The sequence below is a fragment of the Schistocerca serialis genome, chromosome 1, assembly GCF_023864345.2.
Source record: "Schistocerca serialis cubense isolate TAMUIC-IGC-003099 chromosome 1, iqSchSeri2.2, whole genome shotgun sequence".
NCBI lineage: Eukaryota > Metazoa > Arthropoda > Insecta > Orthoptera > Acrididae > Schistocerca > Schistocerca serialis.
Genome location: NC_064638.1, coordinates 821,951,075 through 821,964,818, shown reverse-complemented (window position 1 = coordinate 821,964,818; position 13,744 = coordinate 821,951,075).

Below are 13,744 nucleotides of genomic sequence, written 5' to 3'. Positions count from 1 at the left end.
GCTTTCTACATGTTCGCCCCAGTTTTTGCGAGACATAGTACTAACACAAATTCAGTGCTCTTCCACTATCTTCGCAAGGCATTTCACTGATACAGTAATATGGACGAGTTACTATTAATGTAAACAGTCCATGACGTCAATGTAGTTGAGCCTATCAAGAACTGTCCATGATGTTGATGTTGCTGTGGTCTTCAGTCGAAAGACTGTGCTTTGATGCATCTCTCCAGGCTACTCTATCGTGTGCAAGTCTCTTCATCTCCGAGAATTACTGCAACCTACATCGCTTTGAATCTGCTTACTGCATTCATCTCTTGGTCTGCCTCTACGACATTTACCTCCCACGCTTTCCTCCAGTACTAAATTTGTGGTCCCTTCACGTCTCAGAATGTGTCCTGCCAACCGATCCTTTCTTCTAGTCAGGTTTTGCCACAAATTTATTCTCTCCTAAATTATATTCAGTACCTCCTTTCTAGTTACGTCACCTATCCATCTAATTTTCACCATTCTTCTGTAGCACCACATTTCAAAAGCATCTGTTCTCTTCTTGTCTAAACTGTTTATCATACTTGTTCCACTTCCGTACATGACTACACTCCATACAAATACTTTTAGAAAAGACTTCCTGAAACTTAAATCTATACTCGTTATTAAAAATTTTTTCTTCTTCAGAAATGCATTTCGTGCCATTGTTGGTCTCTATTTCGAAAATCATCAGTTATTTTCAGGACCTGATGTCAAAACTCATCTACTACGTGGGTTAGAAATTTAATAGTGGCAACTATTTATTTACAGCTCGCACTAAATAGATACGTGTTTCAAAGTTTTACTGACCTTCGAAGTAGTCACCAGCATTGTGTATAACCCGTTGTCAGCGATGTGGAAGTCGTAGGATACTCTGACCAGTGCCCGTTGTGTTGACAGTTCGAGCGGCGCGGTCTATTGCCCGACGAATTTGTAGCTGTTCTGAAGCGAATGCTGTGAAGTGTTAGAAATCGAGTTGAACTCACGAGGGCTTAAGTCAGGATAGTGTAGTAGGTGGTATAGCACTTGGCAGCCCCATCAGTTAAACAAATCAGTAACAGCTTGCACTGTACGTGCTTGAGCATTGTCCTGCAAAATGATGGTCGGGTCCTGCAGAAAATGTCATTACTTCTGTCTCTATGCTGTTCATTTTTGGAACACAACCTACAACCGTCTTAGAGACAGAAGTGATGAAACTTGCTGCAGCGCTTGACCATCATTTTGCAGGAAAATGCTCAAGCACGTACAGTGCAAGCTGTTACTGTTTTGTTTGACTGATAGGGCTGCTAAGTGCTGTACCACCTACTGCACTCCCCTGAATGAAGCCCTCGTAAGTTCAACTCAATTTCTAAACTGAAGGAAACACTTCACGGCATTCGCTGCTACAAATTCGTCGGGCAATAGACCGCGCCGCTCGAACTGTCAACACAACTGGCACTGCTAAGAGTATCCTACCACTTCCACATCGCTGGCAGAGAGTTATGCACAATGCTGGGGAATACTTTGTAGGTCGGTAAAACTTTGAAACACGTATCTATTTTGTATGAGCTATAAATAAGTAGTTGCCACTACTAAAGTTCAAACCCTCATACTTTAAGTGTCTCATTTCCTAATCTAATTGCCTTAGCAACACCTGATTTAATTCGGCTTCATTCCATATCCTTGTTTTGCTTTTGCTGATGTTCATCTTATATCCTCCTTTCAAGACACTATCCATTCCGTTCAACTGCTCTTCCAAGTCTTTTGCTGTCTCTGACAGAATTACATTGTCATCGGCAAACCTCAAAGTAATTATTTCTTCTCTTTGGATTTTAATTCCTACTTCAAATTTTTCTTTTGTTTCCTTTCTGCCTGCCATATATACAGATTGAATAACATCGGGGATAGGCTACAGCCTTATCTCACTCCCTTCTCAACCACTGAGTACCTCGACTTTTATAGCTGCCGTCTGGTTTCTGTACAAGTTGTAAATAGCCTTTCGCTCTCTGTGTTTTACCATTGCCACCTTTAGAATTGTCCATACTTTAAAAAAAATCTCGTCGGTATTTGCTCTTTCACATTCTTAGAGAGCGGCTTTCTGCTTAATGACAGCCACTGCTCTCTTCCCCACAGATTCTGAAGTATTGCACGAGGAAAGCGTCCCTGAGTTCCAGTACTTAATCTGTAGGTGAAAGACGTAAGTTTGTTAACAGTAATATGTGTCAGACTTACACATTTTGGAGAGTTGTGCGCATATCCAGGAAGAAAAGCAATGAATGATGATGAACAATGGCACAGCGTTGATAACGTACAAATCCTAGTGAGTGGTTTGCTTTTAAAACCTACCTTTTTGTTGGGTCGGTGGGTGGTGAGGTCTGTGCATGTGCATTCACAGAATAATTGTATTTCACTGGGTCAGCACGATCGTAATTGTGTTTTCAAGGCTTGCACATACAAGGGATAGGTAACGCAATCTCAAATGCACGTGTCAGAAGTTTTCACCTCATAACCCCCAAGCTGTATAACAAATGAAATAATTATACTGAGTTCCTTTATAGCAATAACAAAAATTCTGCAGTGAAATTAAGTCCAGCCTGGAATTTGAGCACATATTGATAAACGTGATACCACTGTTTAGTTATCAGAGGCATATCGATTGCCGTGAGTTGTAAGCAGTCGCTGCACACCGAACAAGCGTTGTTGTTCCTAATACACCGGGAGATCAAAAAGTCAGTTTAAATTTGAAAACTGAATAAATCACGGAATAATGCAGATAGAGAGGTACATATTGACACACATGCTTGGAATGACATGGGATTTAGAACCAAAAAAATACAAAAGTCCAAAAAATGTCCGACAGATGGCACTTCATCTGATCAGAATAGCAATAATTAGCATAACAAAGTAAGACATAGCAAATATGATGTTCTTTACAGGAAATGCTCAATATGTCCACCATAATTCCTCAACAATAGCTGTAGTCGAGGAATAATGTCATGAACAGCACTGTAAAGCATGTCCGGAGTTGTGGTGAGGCATTGGCGTCGGATATTGTCTTTCAGCATCCCTACAGATGTCGGTTGATCACGATACACTTGCGACTTCAGGTAACTGAACCATTACCCCCATCTGAACTACGGGTTGCACCCATTCTCCTGCAGGCAGGTCCAAGAGTCAGCAGGCAACACCAAATGGCACCCAGAATCCATTCCCTGGTTGGTAATTCCACGGACGACATTTGACTCCGTCAGTCACGACACAAGGATACAATGGTGACCTCTGGCAAGGATACCAGCATCTATCTCAACCTTCCTCGAGAAAGTTGGTACAGGCGGGAACATTTCTGGACCAATGTGCCAATTAAGGGGGGGGGGGGGGGGGTTAGTATGACAGTGATTCGGATTCCGCACCCAGTATGGAGAAGAAAGGGCAAAGATACTTCGGCTTTGTCATGCCCACAACTTCTACATCTACATCCACACTCCGCAAGCCACCTGACGGTGTGTGGCGGAGGGTACCTTGAGTACCTCTATCGGTTCTCCCTTCTATTCCAGTCTCGTATTGTTCGTGGAAAGAAGGACTGTCGGTATGCTTCTGTGTGGGCTCTAATCTCTCTGATTTTATCCTCATGGTCTCTTCGCGAGATATACGTGGGAGGGAGCAATATACTGCTTGACTCTTCTGTGAAGGTGTGTTCTCGAAACTTTAACAAAAGCCCGTACCGAGGTACTGAGCGTCTGTCCCGCAGAGTATTCCACTGGAGTTTATCTATCATCTCCGTAACGCTTTCGCGATTACTTAATGATCCTGTAACGAAGCGCGCTGTTCTCCGTTGGATCTTCTCTATCCCTTCTATCAACCCAATCTGGTACGGATCCCACACTGCTGAGCAGTATTTAAGCAGAGGGCGAACAAGCGTACTGTAACCTACTTCCTCTGTTTTCGGATTGCATTTCCTTAGGATTCTTACAATGGATCTCAGTCTGGCATCTGCTTTACCAACGATCAACTTTATATGATCATTCCATTTTAAATCACTTCTAATGCGTACTCCCAGATAATTTATGGAATTAACTGCTTCCAGTTGCTGACCTGCTATTTTGTAGCTAAATGATAAGGGATCTTTCTACACATTACACTTGCCTACATTGAGATTCAGTTGCCATTCCCTGCACCATGCGTCAATCCGTAGCAGATCCTCCTGCATTTCAGTACAATTTTCCATTGTTACAACCTCTCGATATACCACAGCATCATCTGCAAAAAGCCTCAGTGAACTTCCGATGTCATCCACAAGGTCATTTATGTATATTGTGAACAGCAACGGTCCTATGACACTCCCCTGCGGCACACCTGAAATCACTCTTACTTCGGAAGACTTCTCTCCATTGAGAATGACATGCTGCGTTCTGTTATCTAGGAACTCCTCAATCCAATCACACAATTGGTCTGATAGTCCATATGCTCTTACTTTGTTCATTAAACGACTGTGGGGAACTGTATCGAACGCCTTGCGGAAGTCAAGAAACACGGCATCTACCTGTGAACCCGTGTCTATGGCCCTCTGAGTCTCGTGGACGAATAGCGCGAGCTGGGTTTCACATGACCGTCTTTTTCGAAACCCATGCTGATTCCTACAGAGTAGATTTCTAGTCTCCAGAAAAGTCATTATACTTGAACATAATACGTGTTCCAAAATTCTACAACTGATCGACGTTAGAGATATAGGTCTATAGTTCTGCACATCTGTTCGACGTCCCTTCTTGAAAACGGGGATGACCTGTGCCCTTTTCCAATACTTTGGAACGCTACGCTCTTCTACAGACCTACGGTACACCGCTGCAAGAAGGAGGGCAAGTTCCTTCGCGTACTCTGTGTAAAATCGAACTGGTATCCCATCAGGTCCAGTGGCCTTTCCTCTTTTGAGCGATTTTAATTGTTTCTCTATCCCTCTGTCGTCTATTTCGATATCTACCATTTTGTCATCTGTGCGACAATCTAGAGAAGGAACTACAGTGCAGTCTTCCTCTGTGAAACAGCTTTGGAAAAAGACATTTAGTATTTCGGCCTTTAGTCTGTCATCCTCTGTTTCAGTACCATTTTGGTCACAGAGTGTCTGGACATTTTGTTTTGGTTCACCTACCGCTTTGACATAAGACCAAAATTTCTTAGGATTTTCTGCCAAGTCAGTACATAGAACTTTACTATCGAATTCATTGAATGCCTCTCGCATAGCCATCCTCACACTAAATTTCGCTTCGCGTAATTTTTGTTTGTCTGCAAGGCTTTGGCTATGTTTATGTTTGCTGTGAAGTTCCTTTTCCTTCCGCAGCAGTTTTCTAACTCGGTTGTTGTACCACGGTGGCTCTTTTCCATCTCTTACGATCTTGCTTGGCACATATTCATCTAACGCATATTGTACGATGGTTTTGAACTTTGTCCACTGATCCTCAACGCTATCTGTACTTGAGACAAAACTTTTGTGTTGAGCCGTCAGGTACTCTATAATCTGCTTTTTGTCACATTTGCTAAACAGAAAAATCTTCCTACCTTTTTTAATATTTCTATTTACGGCTGAAATCATCGATGCCGTAACCGCTTTATGATCGCTGGTTCCCCGTTCTGCGTTAACTGTTTCAAATAGCTCGGGTCTGTCACCAAAAGGTCTAATATGTTATCGCCACGAGTCGGTTCTCTGTTTAACTGCTCAAGGTAGTTTTCAGACAAAGCACTTAAAAAAATTTCACTGGATTCTTTGTCCCTGCCACCCGTTATGAACGTTTGAGTCTCCCAGTCTATATCCGGCAAATTAAAATCTCCACCCAGAACTATAACATGGTGGGGAAATGTACTCTAAATATTTTCCAAATTATCCTTCAGGTGCTCAACCACAACAGCTGCTGAGCCCGGGGGCCTATAGAGACATCCAATTACCATGTCTGGGCCTGCTTTAACCGTGACCTTCACCCAAATCATTTCACATTTCGGATCTCCGTCAATTTCCTTCGATACTATTGCACTTCTTATCGCTATAAGCACGCCTCCCCCTTCACTGTCCAGCCTGTCTCTGCGGTATACATTCCAATCTGAGTTTTGGATTTGATTACTTTTTACGTCCGGTTTCAGCCAACTTTCTGTCCCTAGTGCTATATGGGCGTTGTGACCGTTTATTAATGAGAGCAGTTCTGGGACCTTTCTATAGACGCTCCTGCAGTTTACTATTAGCACATTAATATTGTTATTCCCTGTTGCATTTTGCTTACTCCTACCTTGCCGCGTCTCAGGAGGCGTCTTGTCAGTCCTAGGGAGGGAATTCTCTAACCTAAAAAACCCCCATGTGTTCTCCACACGTACTCCGCTACACTTGTAGCCGCTTCCGGCGTGTAGTGCACGCCTGACCTATTCAGTGGGACCCTACATTTCTCCACCCGATAGCGGAGGTCGAGAAATTTGCACCCCAAATCTCCGCAGAATCGTCTGAGCCTTCCACTCGGCTCCAAACCAGAGGACCGCGATCGGTTCTGGGAACGATACTACCCCGCGAGTGAGGCTTTTCGCCTTCACCAATTCCGCCAACCGCCTGTACGAACTGAGGATGACCTCTGAACCCAGACGGCAGGAGTCATTGGTGCCGACATGAGCAACAATTTGCAGTCGGGTGCACCCAGTGCTCTCTATCGCCGCCGGTAGGGCCTCCTCCACATCTCGGATGAGACCCCCCGGCAAGCAGACAGAGTGAACACTGGCCTTCTTCCCAGACCTTGCCGCTATTTCCCTAAGGGGCTCCATCACCCGCCTAACATTGGAGCTCCCAATAACTAATAAACCCCTCCCCCCGTGTGCCTGCTCGGACCATGCTGAAGGAGCGGCCACATGTCCACTCATAGGCAGAGCGGGAGATGCCACACGGCCAGCCTCCACATTTACCCTCCGCCTCGTGCGCCGCGAACGCCGCTGAACCCGCCACTCCCCTTGGGGAGAGGGCGGCCCAACTGCACCCGGTAGCCGCGAAGATGTCTCGACAGCAGGGACCGTGGGTGAAGCATGTAACACCTGGGGTGTACCATGCGACGCACCAGACTCCCCACTGCCGCTACACTCCGAGGCAGCAGCCTGAAGACGGCTGACCGCGGCCATCAACACGTTCAGCTGTTCGCGAACTGTGGCCAGCTCCTCCTGCGTCCGTACACAGCAGTCACACATCCTATCCATCCTAAGGAATCAATTTACTGAAGAGAGTTAATCAACTTTTAACTAGACTGCTAATTCACTAAAGGCGGCTGATTATTGACTAAACTGTGATTGCTAGCCACTTCTTGTAGAAAACAATGAAATTAGCACTACCTGTCTCTGGACTGTATTGAAAACAATCACTAGCACTACTGGCACTATGGTTGACTAAAGGGACTCTCTCTGGCTGTATTCAAAACAAACACGAAATCTATGGAACACTATTAATAGCGCTCGACAATTAAAGCTTCCTGAAAGCAAAAACACACGGAAGAAGAAGTGACAAGTAAGAAAAATACAGTTAATTCTTAAATTAAGGTAGCTCGCAGCACAGCAGATGTGAAGCAGACGGCGGTTAGGACGACACTGACACTACTGGCACTATGGCTGACTAAAGGGACACTCTCTGGATGTATTCAAAACAAACACGAAATCTATGGAACACTTTTAATAGCGCTCGACAATTAAAGCTTCCTGAAAGCAAAAACACACGGAAGAAGAAGTGACAAGTAAGAAAAATACAGTTAATTCTTAAATTAAGGTAGCTCGCTGCACAGCAGACGTGAAGCAGACGGCGGTTAGGACGACACTGACACTACTGGCACTATGGCTGACTAAAGGGACTCTCTCTGGCTGTATTCAAAACAAACACGAAATCTATGGAACACTATTAATAGCGCTCGACAATTAAAGCTTCCTGAAAGCAAAAACACATGGAAGAAGAAGTGACAAGTAAGAAAAATACAGTTAATACTTAAATTACGGTAGCTCGCTGCACAGCAGACGTGAAGCAGACGGCCGTTAGGACGACACTGACACTACTGGCACTATGGCTGACTAAAGGGACTCTCTCTGGCTGTATTCAAAACAAACACGAAATCTATGGAACACTATCAATAGCGCTCGACAATTAAAGCTTCCTGAAAGCAAAAACAAATGGAAGAAGAAGTGACAAGTAAGAAAAATACAGTTAATACTTAAATTACGGTAGCTCGCTGCACAGCAGACGTGAAGCAGACGGCCGTTAGGACGACACTGACACTACTGGCACTATGGCTGACTAAAGGGACTCTCTCTGGCTGTATTCAAAACAAACACGAAATCTATGGAACACTATTAATAGCGCTCGACAATTAAAGCTTCCTGAAAGCAAAAACACACGGAAGAAGAAGTGACAAGTAAGAAAAATACAGTTAATACTTAAATTAAGGTAGCTCGCTGCACAGCAGATGTGAAGCAGACGGCGGTTAGGACGACACTTGCCCTGTGAAGCCTGTCGCCATGGGTCCTATCCACTGGTGCGAGGCTGCATCAAAATACCGTGGTCTTGCACTTCTCCAGCAGTTCCCGCTATTCTTTGAACCCTTCGATATATGTCATTCATAGTAGAGTGATTGAACCTGGCCGTGTTGACGACGTTTTTCGATTCAGATCGTTCTCTGGACTGTTTGTGCATGCATACAGCAACTTTTGCTATTCTCTGGATTTTGTTTCTGGGTAGCCCTTCACTTCATGAACTCTGTTCCCATGAACTAAAGGAACAGCCTGTTCGTTCTACTAGATGCTGTATGTATAACCGCCAGTGTGAGTGATCGTAAACTGCGTCCCAACTACATCGAGAAGGATAGAAATGCTCCCTTGAGACAACATATGCAGGCGTATAACTTCTGAAATTTCCGCAGGTATACCTCTAGCCTTCTGAACTCACACAGGGTAGCTGCATACAATCCTATGATGCACAGGGTCTTAAGAGATGAGATTTTTACAAGTCATACAAATATGTAGAGCGGATCATTATGCGTTCAAAGTAAGTAGAAAATTTGGCTGAGAAATAAAAGGAAAGAAGACAAATAATGAGCAATGTAAATTGCAGAAAACACACAAACAGCATTTGCCCTATATTTAGGCAACATTTTACAACAAAAAGTGTCAATGTGTGTAAACCAACTCTAACACATGTCACAGAATATCCCAAACGTTAAAACTAAGGGCGGCAAATTCAGCAAATGTGGCATTTATAAAATGTTCTGCAGTGAATGTTTAACCCAATATATAGGACAAACTTGCCCTAACTTTCAGACTAGAATCATATAACATATAAATGCCCCCCAGACGAATCTGAAACAGCTTCACACATCAGAGATTTAGGCCTCCAATTACGGATGACCTCAAGATACAGCACAAGCTAAACAAAGAATATAAAATCAATCCATACGAAGAACCTAAGTTCACATCGATAGAAAGCAAGCAAACCAAATGCACTGAATGATTACTGTGGAACCAAACCCAGCAAATACTTCAAAACTTTTGATACAGTACTGGACAAATTTCTAGACATTTAACTTTTGTTATGGCTTTCAATGTTTATTGATATATGAGGTCAAGTTCTTAATGTAAGAGGTGTCATGGCTGTCAAATTTTATTAATGTAAGAAGGGTGTTGGACGCTGTGAAAGGGAAGGAAAAGTGATTAAGTAGTAATGTTAAATACCATACACAGGCATAGTGTTCGCCGGGCATGGCCACTGACTTAGAAGAACAGTCGTATGTGTAACAGCGGCCAAAACAAGGAACTGCTAGCTCGGGGGGGGGGGGGGGGGGGGGGGGGGGTATTTCCAGATTATTTAAGGGTGTTTGAGTAACTTCTGGAAAGATTTTGCTCATTAAGAGGACCTTCAATAACGGCAGAAGAAAGCAACAATGCCGGTCGTAGTGGCCGTGCGGTTCTAGGCGCTACGGTCTGGAACCGAGCGACCGCTACGGTCGCAGGTTCGAATCCTGCCTCGGGCATGGATGTGTGTGATGTCCTTAGGTTAGTTAGGTTTAATTAGTTCTAAGTTCTAGGCGACTGATGACCTCAGAAGTTAAGTCGCATAGTGCTCAAAGCCAAAGCAACAATGCTAGGGGAATTCCCCGAAGACTGAAAAGAAAAAGGTCTATAAATGAGAGCTGGAGGCAGTCTCGGCCTTCGCAGTGACAGTGGTTTTTCAGGGAGCAGCCGAATCGTCGAGAGCTGTCACTATAGACTGACAGTTGGATGATGCTGCAGTAAACTGTGAGAAGACTGTACACGTTCGAGGGAGGTAACTGTATTTCCGATAAGTATCCAACCACAGTTATTACCTTGATTTTTCTGCCTGTTAATAAAGAATAAACTGTGTATACTTCGCCTCTAGAAGTAGCAACGAATGATAGTATTCCTGTGTGTCAGAATATACAGAGGAAAAAGTGTCGTCTTACAGTTGTCTCCAAGTGTGAGTAAAGTGTATAGTTTCGTAATAGCAGCGAGGGATAGTTAATATTTTCCTGTGTGTCAGTATGTAGGTATGAGTAAGCGCTATCTCGCACTCGTCTGTTATTTTTATTCGAGTACTGGATTGTGTGTCATCAGAACGAGTCGCAAACACATTGATAGTGAAAGGCAGAGCTCAGGAATTGGGAGTTGCTGGAAAGGACTAACATACAGAGCAGTGGAGCGTAATCGTCGATGTGTAAAAAAGCCGCTGAATACATCTCTCCGAGTAGCGTTGAATTTTTGAGAAATAAACTGTTCTTAAATTGAACATGGATGTGTTTGCACACTTATTCACTTCCCACAACTCCAACAAACTGTTCACAGAGTTATTCACTTCCTACAGATCCAACAAAATTCTTCTTTCCGTTACAACATCATCTCTGTTTACTATCCTAGGACACTTCCTGCCTCTCACTCCGTTACAGGTAAATTAGATCTCAATCCACTGTGTCGTCAACGCCATGACTGTACCACACCGATCACACCTCCATCCAAATCTGGTGGTTGGACCTGTACCAGGACGCGACAGATTGTACTTTCAAGCGCGGTAAACACTATATTACCTGTAACTTAACTCCAAGTACCGTACACTAGGAATAATATAATTTATAATGTAGTCAGTTAATAGGGAGCCAGTTTCAGGTGAAGAATATCACTATTTTCTAAACAATATATTTTTCTCACTATGCTGTCACACACAGTTAGTTACACAGAGTGAAAAGATGAAAATGCGAAAAAATTGACCTAGTTCTTACAGTAGTTAAATATGTAATTAAAAATGCTCATCGTCCCTCGTTAATGAAAACTTCTGTGTGGCACAGTAACAAAGAAAATAAACATACATGTCCTCATTCTTCCTTCGTTTTCTGTAAACCTTAGATGAAAATATTTTGATCTCAAATCTTTGTTGAAATTTCAAGGATGCAGGAACAGATATGAATGCAGCTATCAGAACTTCTCCAGGGCCTCGCCATAGCATAATTTACATTGCGTGTGATTGAGTTTTTGTGTTTTCGCTTGTCGCCATGGATAACTGGACGCTCCCTGCTCCACAGTTCGTAATGTCCAGTGTAATTATGCACACGTGTGAAAGTAAACGTGATTTCAATATCAAGGTTATTAACGCCCGTCAGTCGAAACAATACAATAAAAACAAAGCGGATCCTGAATCGTTATAGAAAAACCTCCAGGAAAGAACAAAAGCTATGAATAATATTACATTTGGTGTTTAATATTAACACCACAAAAGCTAGAGTAACCAGTTGCGTGCTTCATTAGACACTTATTTTTCAGACTGTAAGATTTACTACACTCCTGGAAATTGAAATAAGAACACCGTGAATTCATTGTCCCAGGAAGGGGAAACTTTATTGACACATTCCTGGGGTCAGATACATCACATGATCACACTGACAGAACCACAGGCACATAGACACAGGCAACAGAGCATGCACAATGTCGGCACTAGTACAGTGTATATCCACCTTTCGCAGTAATGCAGGCTGCTATTCTCCCATGGAGACGATCGTAGAGATGCTGGATGTAGTCCTGTGGAACGGCTTGCCATGCCATTTCCACCTGGCGCCTCAGTTGGACCAACGTTCGTGCTGGACGTGCAGACCGCGTGAGACGACGCTTCATCCAGTCCCAAACATGCTCAATGGGGGACAGATCCGGAGATCTTGCTGGCCAGGGTAGTTGACTTACACCTTCTAGAGCACGTTGGGTGGCACGGGATACATGCGGACGTGCATTGTCCTGTTGGAACAGCAAGTTCCCTTGCCGGTCTAGGAATGGTAGAACGATGGGTTCGATGACGGTTTGGATGTACCGTGCACTATTCAGTGTCCCCTCGACGATCACCAGTGGTGTACGGCCAGTGTAGGAGATCGCTCCCCACACCATGATGCCGGGTGTTGGCCCTGTGTGCCTCGGTCGTATGCAGTCCTGATTGTGGCGCTCACCTGCACGGCGCCAAACACGCATACGACCATCATTGGCACCAAGGCAGAAGCGACTCTCATCGCTGAAGACGACACGTCTCCATTCGTCCCTCCATTCACGCCTGTCGCGACACCACTGGAGGCGGGCTGCACGATGTTGGTGCGTGAGCGGAAGACAGCCTAACGGTGTGCGGGACCGTAGCCAAGCTTCATGGAGACGGTTGCGAATGGTCCTCGCCGATACCCCAGGAGCAACAGTGTCCCTAATTTGCTGGGAAGTGGCGGTGCGGTCCCCTACGGCACTGCGTAGGATCCTACGGTCTTGGCGTGCATCCGTGCGTCGCTGCGGTCCGGTCCCAGGTCGACGGGCACGTGCACCTTCCGCCGACCACTGGCGACAACATCGATGTACTGTGGAGACCTCACGCCCCACGTGTTGAGCAATTCGGCGGTACGTCCACCCGGCCTCCCGCATGCCCACTATACGCCCTCGCTCAAAGTCCGTCAACTGCACATACGGTTCACGTCCACGCTGTCGCGGCATGCTACCAGTGTTAAGGACTGCGATGGAGCTCCGTATGCCACGGCAAACTGGCTGACACTGACGGCGGCGGTGCACAAATGCTGCGCAGCTAGCGCCATTCGACGGCCAACACCGCGGTTCCTGGTGTGTCCACTGTGCCGTGCGTGTGATAATTGCTTGTACAGCCCTCTTGCAGTGTCCGGAGCAAGTATGGTGGGTCTGACACACCGGTGTCAATGTGTTCTTTTTTCCATTTCCAGGAGTGTATTTATGTGCCAGAGTTTAAATATTTCTCATGTGTTTCATGTTGGACTAGTTCTAACCTGAACTAGTAATCGACTACGAAATCGTTTAGTAGGTTTCAACTCTAAAATACTTTATTTCCTGTGAGCTAAATTGATAAAGGGGACGGATAGTTAGACCTCGATTTCCTTTGCTCTTTTATATATACAGAGGATTACAAGGGATTGTAGATGTTGTCACTGAAGCGTAGGTGCCTTACTGGCGCCTGTGTGAACCTTGTAAGCCGGCCGAAGTGGCCGTGCGGTTAAAGGCGCTGCAGTCTGGAACCGCAAGACCGCTACGGTCGCAGGTTCGAATCCTGCCTCGGGCATGGATGTTTGTGATGTCCTTAGGTTAGTTAGGTTTAAGTAGTTCTAAGTTCTAGGGGACTGATGACCTCAGCAGTTGAGTCCCATAGTGCTCAGAGCCATTTGTGAACCTTGTACTTCCAGCTGTAAAAACGCCGATAAAC